This window comes from Gopherus evgoodei, chromosome 7, assembly GCF_007399415.2.
Source record: "Gopherus evgoodei ecotype Sinaloan lineage chromosome 7, rGopEvg1_v1.p, whole genome shotgun sequence".
Lineage (NCBI taxonomy): Eukaryota > Metazoa > Chordata > Testudines > Testudinidae > Gopherus > Gopherus evgoodei.
Window position 1 is genome coordinate 110,428,471 of NC_044328.1, and position 12,311 is coordinate 110,440,781.

At 42.6% G+C, this 12,311-nt stretch overlaps 1 protein-coding gene across 1 annotated transcript in view; it reads left to right on the top strand.

Moving 5' to 3' along the window:
• Nucleotides 1–12,311, top strand: part of LOC115655451 (netrin-4-like) — a 64,223-nt gene that overhangs the window by 22,910 nt on the left and 29,002 nt on the right. The gene's annotated exons all lie outside the window — the stretch shown is intronic.

Here is a 12,311-nt window from a genome sequence, read left to right on the forward strand (position 1 = left end):
AATCTCTCTTTAAACAATGCAAAGAATCTCATTTACCACAAGCTAGGACATTAAAAGTATTGCTTGAAATTCCATTTTTCCTTTGCACTGTATTAGAGTGCAAATGATAGCTGAGATCCCCACCACTGGAGACTCTTGAATTTGCTAGGCACGAGCACTTGTGTTATTGTTATGATTTCAGCTTTTGACTCTGAACTTCCTGGGTTTTGTTGGTTCAGTCAGATGCTAAGCATTATTGGTGAGAGAAGAAGATTCTGAGAGTGGTTTAATTAGAGAGTCTTACAACCAAATTCATAATTGTGGAAAACTTCAATTATTTTCAATGAAAATTTTGCTTGATTAGGCACGACAGAGATTGACTCTAGATACCAGGGCTCAAAGAAAGAGGCATGATCAGTCTTGTTGTTCCTTCTCTTGAATCACAGCAGATTAGTCAATGTTCTATTGGGTTTTTTTTGAAAGGTCTTAGCCTGACCCACGCAATCTAATCGTTGTCTTGATATATAATGGTCTTATGTACAAATAGTTTGTTACTCATTTGTGACTCTAATAGAAAATATTCTCTATAAAAGGGAACAGAAAAAGGGTAAAAAGAAGAAAAGAAAAAGAAAACAAAGATTTTGCCAGTGCCGTTATTTATGTGCACGTATGTTTTCTGGGCACAGCTGTGGGGCTGGTGGTTCAAAATGTGGCCCTAGAACATATTTGATGGTAATAAACTCAGATAACTTTTTAATTTTAATATCTACCTGGCTGTTCTTTTAGGCACTTGCACCAACAATTTGCTCTAGTGCTGACACTGTGTCCCAGGTTTCAGTCTGGAGGGATTTCTTCTCCTGCACACGCATGTGCACTCATGTATGTAAACTACTGGGCTTGATTATCAGAGGTGCTGAGCATTTAAATCTCCCACTGAAGTCAATGGGATCTGTGGGTGTTCAGTGACTGAAAAATCAGGCATGACAGCCCTTCTGTTTTCTGGACAATGGACTAGAGAGGAAGTGGAAGTCTCAACAGAAATGCAGTTGGTCTCCAGCCCTGCCTTGTCTCTTCCTCTAGAGAAAAGCCACGTTTGCAAGGAACTTGGAAATTATTCTTTTGGATCAGCTTGTAATAAGATTTATAACTAAACTTAAAAAAAAAAGAAAAAAGACTGAGTGCAAATTTACCACGTTTCTGGTAAGATTTTTCTTGTTACTTTACCTTCTTGTACAGCAAGGTTCAGAATGTAAAGGTAATTCTCTTTCCCCCTCCACTCAATTTAAAACAAGTTAGGCTACAACTGGATCTGTCATACATACCACAGGTTCACTGAGCTATCCCTCCCTCCTCAAGACTGGTTTGAGCATTGGCCTGCTAAACCCTGGGTTGCCAGCTCAGTCCTTGAGGGGGCCATTTAGGGAATCTGGGGCAAAAATCTGCCTGAGGATTGGTCCTGCTTTGAGGTCCCTTCCAACCCTGACATTCTATGAATGGTGTTAAGCCTGAATTCCCTTCAAAGGTCCTAGTTCACGGTAGCCCTTTACATTTTATGAGGAGACCAGATTCAAACTCCTAACCTTTTCACTGCTATTATACATGCCAGGTACAGGTAGCTGGATGCACCTCAAGCCCAACTAGAGCAGTTATAATACCCTGTGCCATCATTTTCAGTAGAATGTTAATTGGCTGAACAGTGAAGAGATTAATAATTCATATAATCTTCAACAGTCACTTGGGAATAAAATTCTAGGCCTTGACTTAGGAAAGCCTATACATACACTGCAGCATGTGCTTTACTGCTTTCCTGAATAAGGGTGTGCTCCTGAATCCAGACCTTAAATCTGGGCAGGGTGTTCAAATGCTGCTATTCAGACTTCACTACCAATAATGCCCCCATGACTGTCTGAATACTGATTCAGCTGTACGTGTTGTATGGAGTAACCATAACAGCAGTCATGGGAGAATTATGTTAACCAAATATAGTGTGTTATTTAAGGACATCAAAAAAGATATATCCCAGGCCAAGAATTCAAGCCATTTAACCAAGAGCAGTAGCACAAGTCAACAGGTCTGTGGTTTTCCATAAGGCTTTGTCTGTCTCTATAATGGGATCTGAAAACAAAAGCAGCCATAAATGCTTTATTTGTGATACACTCTGGCATTATAGACTTAAGAAACCCGTTCCACAACTAATTTCATGTCCATATAGGTATATGGTGCATGTGTTATTCTGTTTTCTTTTCTTCTGGAATGGATATTCTTAGGTGTCTTAAGTTTTCTACTTTTAGAGTTAGATATTGTAAAATTAATAAAGACCATATGAATTTCACAATATTTAAAAGATTTTTTTCTGAATCACTACCAGCCGTGGTATAAATCTAGCATGTCATATATGCTAGCATTGGGTGATGTTATCCGCCCACTGTAAATGTGGACCCGTTTAAGACATAACTGTAGAAAAAACAGTTTAAAGAACACATTCTCTATTGCAAACTGTTAAATATACAAGTGGTGAAATAGAATAGATGAGTAACACATTAAATGAATACAGCTGGTAGAAGAATAAACACTGCCCATCAAAAGGGAAAACACAATATTGTGCATGCTGTTGGCACAGTCATTGTAAACCATGGTTGGAAGTCTCTCTTTTTATTTTTTCCGTTAGTCTCAATGGAACAGGGGTTTTGTGCCATCAAATGACTTCACGGGGCAGAAGGTGAAATAGTTTTGATGAAATAGATTTCATGAGTGATTTATATCCCAGGAGACAACAAGGAGTATGTAGCCTAGTATTTACACTGGGACAGCGGCGAGTGTTTTGCCTGGGTAACAACTCAGTGAGAACTGAGGACGGGCTTCAGGATCCCTGCATCAATTCCCCTGAAGGCACAATGCCCATCATGTGGCAGAAGATGTTTTATAGAACATATTAATAAATCAATGGGCCTCTTGAGATTTAAGACTGTTAAGCCCTTTTAAACCTTTTGATTATTTAATATATGGTACTTCTAGGAAATGCAAAGCATACGAGCATTTTAAATAGACTCTTCCTCTCAGTGCTGGGTTTTGCTTTTTATGGATTATTTCATTGGTATTTTTGTCTAGCAGCAGCTGATATTTCCTAGGTTAAATTTAGCATCTCATAGCTACGCTCATATTTCTCTGTACAAAGTTCCTGTAAATGCCCTCCTTAGTCAAAGAGACAGAACATGAGACGAGGTGAAAAGCCTAGATCCAGCCCTTTTGGGCATTCTTCCATTTCAATGCAGGAAGTAAAAAGGAGAAAAAGTGATGGCCAAGAAATCTATGGGCAAACATCTCAAATTTGGGGTTTTCTTGCAGCAGCAATTAGCCTTTTTCTTGTTTTCCCTTTGTCCTCTTACCAGTCATTTGAGAGATGCTGCAAAGATGAAACATGATTTATGCACCACCTTGTAGTATCTTAAGGTTTACACTCAAAAGGCAGAATTCTTCTCTCAGTTCTGCATGGGCTACAACATTTGGTTCTCCCTACATTATGGTGACATGACAGTGTGTGAGAAAAATCAGGACAGAGGGTGAGGAGTAATATTTGCCTATATAAGACAAATACCCAAATATAGGGACTGTTCCTATAAAATCAAGGCATCTGGTCACCCTACCCTACATGAATAGATCTTTCATGGATGTCAGTGAAGGAGAACTACTTATTGAAGCTGGGCGATGCCATGAAAGTTACAGACAAGCATTTTGTTGTAAGTGTAGGACATTGGCATCAGTTTAGAAAGGAATGAATGCCCTGACTAGGCACATCTGTGTGCTTCCTTGCCAGAGGATGTTGTGAAGGCCAAGACTATAACTAGGGCCACCCAGAGGATTCAGGGGGCCTGGGGTCTTTGGTGGCGGAATTGCCGAAGAGTCTCGGAGCAGAAGGACCCCCCGCTGCCGAATTGCCACCAAAGACATGGAGCGGAAGAAGCTCCGGGGCCCAAGGCCCCACGAGGGTTTTCTGGGGTCCCCGGAGCAGATGAAGGATCCTGCTTCAGGGGCCCCAAAAAACTCTTGTGGGGGCCCCTGTGGGGTGCTGGGCCTGGGGCAAATTGCCCCACTTGCTCCCCCCTCCCTCTGGGCAGCCCTGACTATAACAGGGTTCGAAAAAGAACTAGATAAGTTCTTGGAGGATAGGTCCATCAATGGCTATTAGCCAAGATGGACAGGGATGGTGTCCCTAGCCTCTGTTTGCTAGAAGCTGGGAATGGGCAACAAAGGATGGATCACTTGATGATTACCTGTTCTGTTCATTTCCTCTGGGGCACCTGGCATTGACCACTGCCAGAAGACAGGATACTGGGCTAGACAGACCTTTGGTCTGACCCATTATGGCCATTCTTATGTTCTGATTTTTTTTCCTCAATTGTTGGACATAGTGGAAAATAGCCCCTCCATCCTGCCCCCATTTCTGTGGGAGGTGCAAGGATCTCTGTTGTGACGTGCTGAGGGCCTTGCTGTAGGACTCTGTAGGGCACAAGGAACAGCGGTCAAGTTTAGGTTGCAGTTATCTAACATATGGTAGCTAAGCCCAACCTTTTTCCTAGCGTACATGTAGAACATACAAAAGAGCTTAGAGTGCAGACAGAGAGCAGAGACAGCGAATGGCTTCTAGACAAGCTTCCAGTCCATTTGCCAAATATTTCCCAATTCTTCTTTTAGTGCAAATGAAACAATAATAAAAATGGGACAAAGGAAGGTCACTGTGTATCCAAAAAAATGATCTATAAAACTCAGTGGAGAACCACTGGCTGTCGACAAGCATTGGGGGCGTTTTGTTTGGTTTTGGTGCCCTCATTGCCAGGAAATTCACATTAATTGCCTCAGACATCAGTTCCTCTTCTTTATTATCTTGTTTACAGAGGGATTGTACTTTTTTCTGGGCCTGATCCTACACAATTGCAGCCAAAGGGAATTTTCCTATTGATTTAAATGGGAAAAGGGTCTGGCCCTATCTGCAGTTTCTTGTTTGGGGTAAGGAGGAGTTGAAACAAGGGTTACATAAGGTAAAACTTGTTTTTCTACAGCATTTTGCTTGGTGACTTGGCGGTCATCCCCCTTTTGCAAATATTATCTCCTGAAAAAATACCTTGTGCTGTTCCACTGATAATCCTCCAACTAAGTTTCCACAGTCTCTGATGGATCCAAGTTGTACCAGACTATGTGACCTGCAATTGTGCTGCCCAGAGCTGCTCTCTGTTGAAGATGGCGATTCAAAGAGCAGTTTTTGCTGAGAGGGATTAGCCTCAGTTAGGTGACTATCATAGAAATGTTAACGTATTGTATTGTAGGCCACCTCAGAATGAGTTCTAGAGTCTGTCTACTGTTTTGCCCAAATAAGGACCGAGTTGGACTCCAGGGTCTGGCACTTCCCATTCGAAAGAACAGGAAGAGATAACACTGACTATGTAACAATAAATAGTTTGTTTAAGTTTCATGGACCACACGTAAAGAACATTATATCCCTGGCATCTTTGCTAGCCCTGTTAGAGACAAGGTTTTTCCAGGACTCCCTGCTGGAGCGTTGGATGAAGAAAGATGGCTAAGTTTCAGATATTGTCTGAGAAAAGCTGCCATAGCTAGCATCACAGATAGGTTCACTTGGATTTGCTTAGGAACAGCTGTGGTGGAGCAGAGGGCTCCATGCAGTATAGTGCCCAATGAACCACAGATGAGAACCAACTTCAAAACTCTGGCTTTGAGGATATGTTTACACTGCAGTTAAACCACCATGGCTGGCCTGTGTCAGCTGACTTGGGCTAGCAGGGCCCAAATCCAAGTGTCTACACCACAGACAAACAGCCCGGTAATCCAAGCCCCAGAAGCCCGAGTCAGCTGACGCAGGCCAGCTGTGGATGTTTAATTGCAGTGTAGACATACCCTGAGTGACAGTCAAGTTCCCCAAAATTATCTAAACTAAGGCTAGAGATGAATGTTCAAACCCATCTAAAAGGTCAAATCCAGAATTGCTTTCTTAGGCAAAACTTCCACTAAAATCAATGGGTATTTTGCCTAAGTAATGACTGAGTAAAATCTGAGTAAGGGCTTCTGGACTTGGCTCAAGTTTTTGTTGCTGCTCTTAGCTCATGCAGACGGTGAGGAACATTCCTACATTAAGCTAAATCTCTGTTGTTGCCTGGCACTGGAAACAGGGTCCAAACTAAAACTCAGCATCGCTAAACTTTGGAGTTGTTTTAGATTCAGGCCAGACTGTTCTAAATAGTCTCGTTCTTTATTATGGGCAAAACCTAAACCCCAGGGGACTGACACCATCCCAGTCTGGAGAGTGCATTTGTCCTGGTATGAATTTCTTGTGGACTATTACTAAAGGTCATGGTAAGCAGCTCTCTCAGGTTTCAGGGGTTCATTTCAGAGGTTGATTTCAGTTCAGATAAGAACCCAATAGTTTGAGTTCTTCTGCAAAATATTTCTGAAGTCTGAGTTTCTTGGATCTCCAAAACTGAGCTCAAAGTCTCAAACAGCAGGCACCCTGAGAGGATCTCTGCTACTTCCTAATCCCAGATGGGCAAGAATACCATGAGAAAAGCCAGCCCAGTGGTATTTTGACACTAACTTCCAGCTACAATTGCAGGGGCACTTAAAAATGAAAAGTAATGAATAAGGTAGTTAACCAAACTTTTTAGAATCACCAGCGTTTAGGTTTGCATTTTGGGTGAGGGTTCAGGTCAGTTCTTTATCCAGATGGATTCACACAGCCCTAATTTTTGGAATGGACCCACTCAACTGTTGAGTTCTGAATTAAATTAGGCTGTTGGCCCCATTCCTTCTTACAATGAAGGCTAACTTGTTGTTCCCATACTAATATTATTCACTATACCCTGAAAATATACTGTAATGTACTGAATCTTTGTGTGTCCACTACCATCTGCTGGTTAGAATCAGAACTACTCAACCTGGGGGTCATTGATGCTGTATTGCTAACATCTAATGGAGATTCTCCATTAGCTGAAATGGGGATCTGTGCTTTTGTAGCAGGAGGATCTGAGTTCTGTCCATGCTGTCAGTGTGAAGTTTTCAGTGGCTATGGTGTACAGCATAGCAGCAAACATGATAAATCCCTTGGTGACCATGTTATCATACAGTGAGCATGTAGTCTAAGATTATAAATTTGAGTAAAATATACTTTCCCACATCCCTCTGCCACATGTAGTGCTGAATTAATCGTATTAATGTCTTGGAAATCTCTTTTACTAATGATTAAGTCTCTGAATCAGGAAACTTACCTATTTAGGAAGGCTGTTTAAGTGCTTTCCTGAATAAAGGCCTGAAAGAGCATTCTCTGTTACACACACACAATTTTTGTAGAAAGCAACATTTCTACTCCACTTCTTTGACTTTAAACTATTTCGTGTGATGGGGTTACAAACTAACTCCCTATCTGAGATTCTGTTAACTTTTAAGCACAGCCTTTTATTAATGTAATGGTTAAGAATGAAATGTAAACCATTCAAAAGTAGTTTCATTGTATTGATTAACTGGTTAATTCCTGGTAGGTTGGGTTTTTTGTTTTTTTAATCACTTAATTGCTGAATCATAGAACATCAGGGTTGGAAGGGACCTTGGAAGGTCATCTAGTCCACCCCCCTACTCAAAGCAGGAGCAATCCCCAGCCAGATTTTTACCCCAGTTCTCTAAATGGCCTCCTGAAGGATTGAACTCACAACCCTGGGTTTAGCAGGCCAATGCTCAAAACCACTGAGCTCTCCCTCCCCCATGAAGAACTAAATTAATCCTGCCAGTAGAAACCTTTGATTGGAAGCACTTGTAACTACACTTAGGGCTGGTAAAATGGTTTAAAGTTCCTTATATTGCCTTAAGGGGCTGTTTTTCTTTTTCAAGATTAGGGAGGGAGGAATAAATAATCAGATCTGTTTAAAACTATCAAAGACCATTTGAGACCAACATCTCTCTCAAATATTCAAGTACAGCAAATCTCAGAGGGTGTTTATTTGGTTTCCATTCAATACAAGCTGTCCAGAATTAGACTTGATTCAAGCCACTGATACTCTAGCAAATCCCAGGGTCATAACCATTTTTTTGTACAGGTGAATATCCACAGTAAGAATGTAAGTATACCAGCTGCTGAGCTCCCTGCGCTCTGCTACATGAGCCTCATATGACAACTAAAAATAACAATATCACCCAGAATGTACTTCACTGTTTTTCCATTATCAGTAGTTAATATTAACTGAGTACTGTAAAATGAGATAAAGGAAGGAATTTATAGCCACAAACATTGGATTGACCACTGTAAATCCCAAGTAATTCCATTATAGTCAGTGGAGTTACATCAGATTTACACACTAGTATAAGTGACAGGAGAATTTGACACACTGGTGTGAACAGATGGTGTTCAAGCTTCTCCATTACATCACCGTGGCAGTGCTCCCTGGTGCTAACCTGTTATGTTTATGCTGGGCATCCAAAGATCTCTGCTAATGTACTTTAGGTCTGACTTACAGAATCCACTTCTTTTCTCTCCTGAAACCCAGTTCTGGGTCTCTCCCCAGCAGAGGTGGCCACTCATGCTAAAGTGTTTGGAGCTTTTGTGATGTGGACCAAAAGAATCTAGGATGTGATCACCAAACTCATGTTCATCATTTGATCTGAGAAGATCTGAACTGTGGTAAAAGTTCAGGTTAATGCATTGACCCAGTCATATACTGGGCTGCCTCCTCTTCCTCACTTGAAATAGCCAGTCTCCATTCAATGGGGTGATCATTGGAACTGGGTGACCTACTGCATCTCAGAAATATTGTTATTGTAATGTCCTATGATCCTCAGGCTTTATGTTAGCATGTAAATAATAGCTGCTATTTGGTAGGCACTGACAATATGCTCACCGCTATACAAGACAGAAGAGGGCAGCCCTACCCAAAGACACAGAAAAGTCAAGCCTGCACTGTTACAGAAAACAAGGAACCAGATTGAGATATTGGCAGGGTGAAGTCATGCATGAGCCTGAAGGTGCAGACAAGAAGTTGATGTTTGATGCATTAGGCAACATAGAGTCACAGACAGCTCTCAAATATCCCCCACTAGGCCTGGCTTGCAGTCACAGGAGATTGGGTACCAGACAAAGGCCAGATTGGGGACTTGAAATCCTCAAAGGCCCAGCTCACTCTATGACATCCCTTTGTTGTAATGTATAAATTTTGTCTCTTTGTGAGATCACAAACAGCATTTCCTATATTATGCCTTTGTCACTGTTCAGAAAGTGACTTGGTCTGGCCAGCCTGTGGATTCACCTAACTCATTACTGCCATATTACTGACTTTAAAAGCTGCAGTCTATAAGATGACACAGGACTCTTTGCTGCTTTTACAGATCCAGACTAACATGGCTACCCCTCTGATTACTGACTTTCTTCATTGTTATTCTCTAGTGAACTTGGGGAAAGCTGATTCATTAGTGGTCCAGGAGCCTGAAGCCCTCTGTTTCTCCACAGAGCAGGTGCCACACTGCCAACTTCCTAACCCACCTTCTCCTGCCAGGATCTCTCAGTCCTGTTTTACAGAAGCTCCTTGGGATGGGATGGACATTCATTCTCCTCAGAGAATGCCTACAAGGGTAACAGTCATGATGAGAGGGGCAATACAGACACATGAACTTAGACCCACCTACTCAGATCACAGACCAACAACACATGACATGAATGGGTAATAGCCCTCAGTCACTCCTAACCTTCTCAGGATTTGAATTGGTGACCTAAATGTGAAAAGTACTACAATCCATCAGTAATCTCTTCTGCCATTTGGTCCCCTGGGGCTTTGCATGCTTGAAAAAGTTGAAATAGTCTTTTCCATTTGACCACACAAGATGATTGGACACATTCATGAGTTTCCCTCTAAGAATCAAATATTGATGATGATCTCAGAAATCACAGACATCTGATATAGCCAAAAATCCCTATGGGGAACCAGAGACCATGCAAGCACCTCTCAATTTGGGGATTAGTTTGAGGCAGACAAATGTTTCACTGTTTCTCATGAGACCAGTGACAACTACCCATAAATGGTCCCCTTCCAAAAGCCTGTAAGTGACTTGCTGCTGACATGGTTGCAAACTGCTATGTCCAAAACTGTTCTGGCGACACTACAAAGTGAATACACAGCCGCCTGAAGACAAACATTTTCTCCGAATCAGCAACAGTTGCTCGGTTCTGGACAGCTTCCAAACTTAACCTTCATTCAGTAGCAAAATAATGAAATACACTGACAGCAGCCAAGAAGCAGCAGCAAAAAGAACAATTACTAAAAAGATAAAAGAGCCCAACTAGAGAGAGGGAAAATCAAAAGAGTGAGGTATGATGTAGAACTAAATGGAAATACTATGCATATTCTGCTTTACATAACGGTTCCAGCCACTTAGAATTCTCTCGTCAAGTGTGGTTTGCATGCTCTTTATTGATCATTTTATGTCTGTTAACATCACATACCTATGGTTAGGGTTCAGGAATTAAAGAATCAGAGAAATTAAAGGGGGAAAAGACCTATTGGGTAAATCTCTCTCTCAACTGCCCATGACAATGATACGTGAGGGTGATACTTGATATTGGGCAGGTAAAGTATGAAAGTCTCTAGTGGTCACTTGGGGGCTTTCAGTCAAGACTCTGTCTTTCTAATAGATATGCTATGATTCAACTGTAAGTTACTGGGCTCAGTTCAGGAATAACAGGATGTAATTTTGTGGCCTTTGTCATGCAGGAGGTCAAACTAAATGATCATAATAGACTCTTCTGTAATCAGATTTTGGAGTTTGACATGGTTGACCGTCTTGCACTCTAGTCTGTAGAGACACCACATAATGTGCTCAATGTCGCATCTCCCTGAGGATTACTGGTGTTGAGTTCTGAGAGAGAAATGCATACCCTGAAGTCTGTGTTCAGTCTTCCGTGAGGAGGCAGCCAACCGCTCTGCGAGGCGGTCAATCTGCCAGCTGGCTGTACAGGAGCAATGGCATCAGCTGGAGCCTGTCCCCTCTGCTAGCTGCATGAAATATCTGGTCTGAGGGGATTAGAAACTGGAGAAATAGGGAGCAAATTGCCGCAGGGAGCTGGAGTTGGGAGAGGAGAGAATGCTAAGGTAACAGTTATTTTTAATATTCCTCTCAATCTCAAATTACCTACAATGATGAGGTTGAGGGATGGAGGAGACTAGAAGTTAAAATATAAAATCTGACTTTCAGGAAAGGCTATGGAAAATCATAACTCATATTAGCAGTGAGATTAAAGGATAAAATTAGATTCACACTTCAGTCAAAAATGAAATCTCAGTCTTCACTTTTTGTGTCACGTGCACTGGGCCAGAGTTGTGACCATGTAGCTATAGGGCTTAGTCACCAGTGTGCCTTCCCTGCTGTTAAGACCATTTCCCATGATGTACATCTCAGTAATGGATAGCCACTAGCCTGACAAGTGGAAAAGCAGAATGGTCACTTGTGAACTTACCTTTTCTATCTCTTGCCTCATGGCCAAATATCAGGCACTTCCTGACGAAGATTCATTCTTCCAAAAATAATTCTTTTCCTTCCTTTGCAAGACCCTGCAAGCAGAGAACTTGGATCTCCTGTTTAAAAAGGCCCCCTAGTCACAAAAGTTCTCAATAAACTAGATTTGTAGAGTCCTGCGTGCTCAGGTATTAACAGCTCTTGGATGCACTCAGCCATTGTGCGTTAAACAACCGGCAATGGGAGTGTAACCGGGCGGACTCACCCCTGTGGCGCCTCCTACTGGTCGTCCTCGGGAATTAGCTCAAATTCCAGCTCAGAGCTCCCTCTGCAGGCCAGTGATCTGTCTTTTGGCTACTGGCCCTGTGTCCCTCCCTGGACCCCAGTGCCCCTTTGCCAGGGGGCAGAACCCCACATAAGTAACCCCTTCCTCTTTCTAAGGGGTTTCCCCTCCCTGGGAACCCCCCACTCTCTATCCCCACTTTGCCTCTCTGTCTTGGCAACTGCCCAGTCATTAGCTAGCCCCACGCCCTGGGGCAGACTGCAGTATTAGCCTCTCATCATTGGCAAAGGAGGTTGGACCTGCTGCCTTGGCCTACCCCTGGGTTGCACCCTGCAACCCCCAGTACCTCTTAGCCTTCTACTAGGCTGCAGCCTGGGGCTTTCCAGGCAGAAGCTCCCCAGCTCCTCTGCCTTTCCCCACCCCTGCTTCACCCTAGGTACCTTATTTGGTTCCCTGCAGCCAGGCTCTTCTCTCTCTCTGAACGCAGAGAGAGACTGTCTGGGCTCCTGGTTTCTCTGCCCTTATATAAGGGCCTGTTGCTCACTTTGGG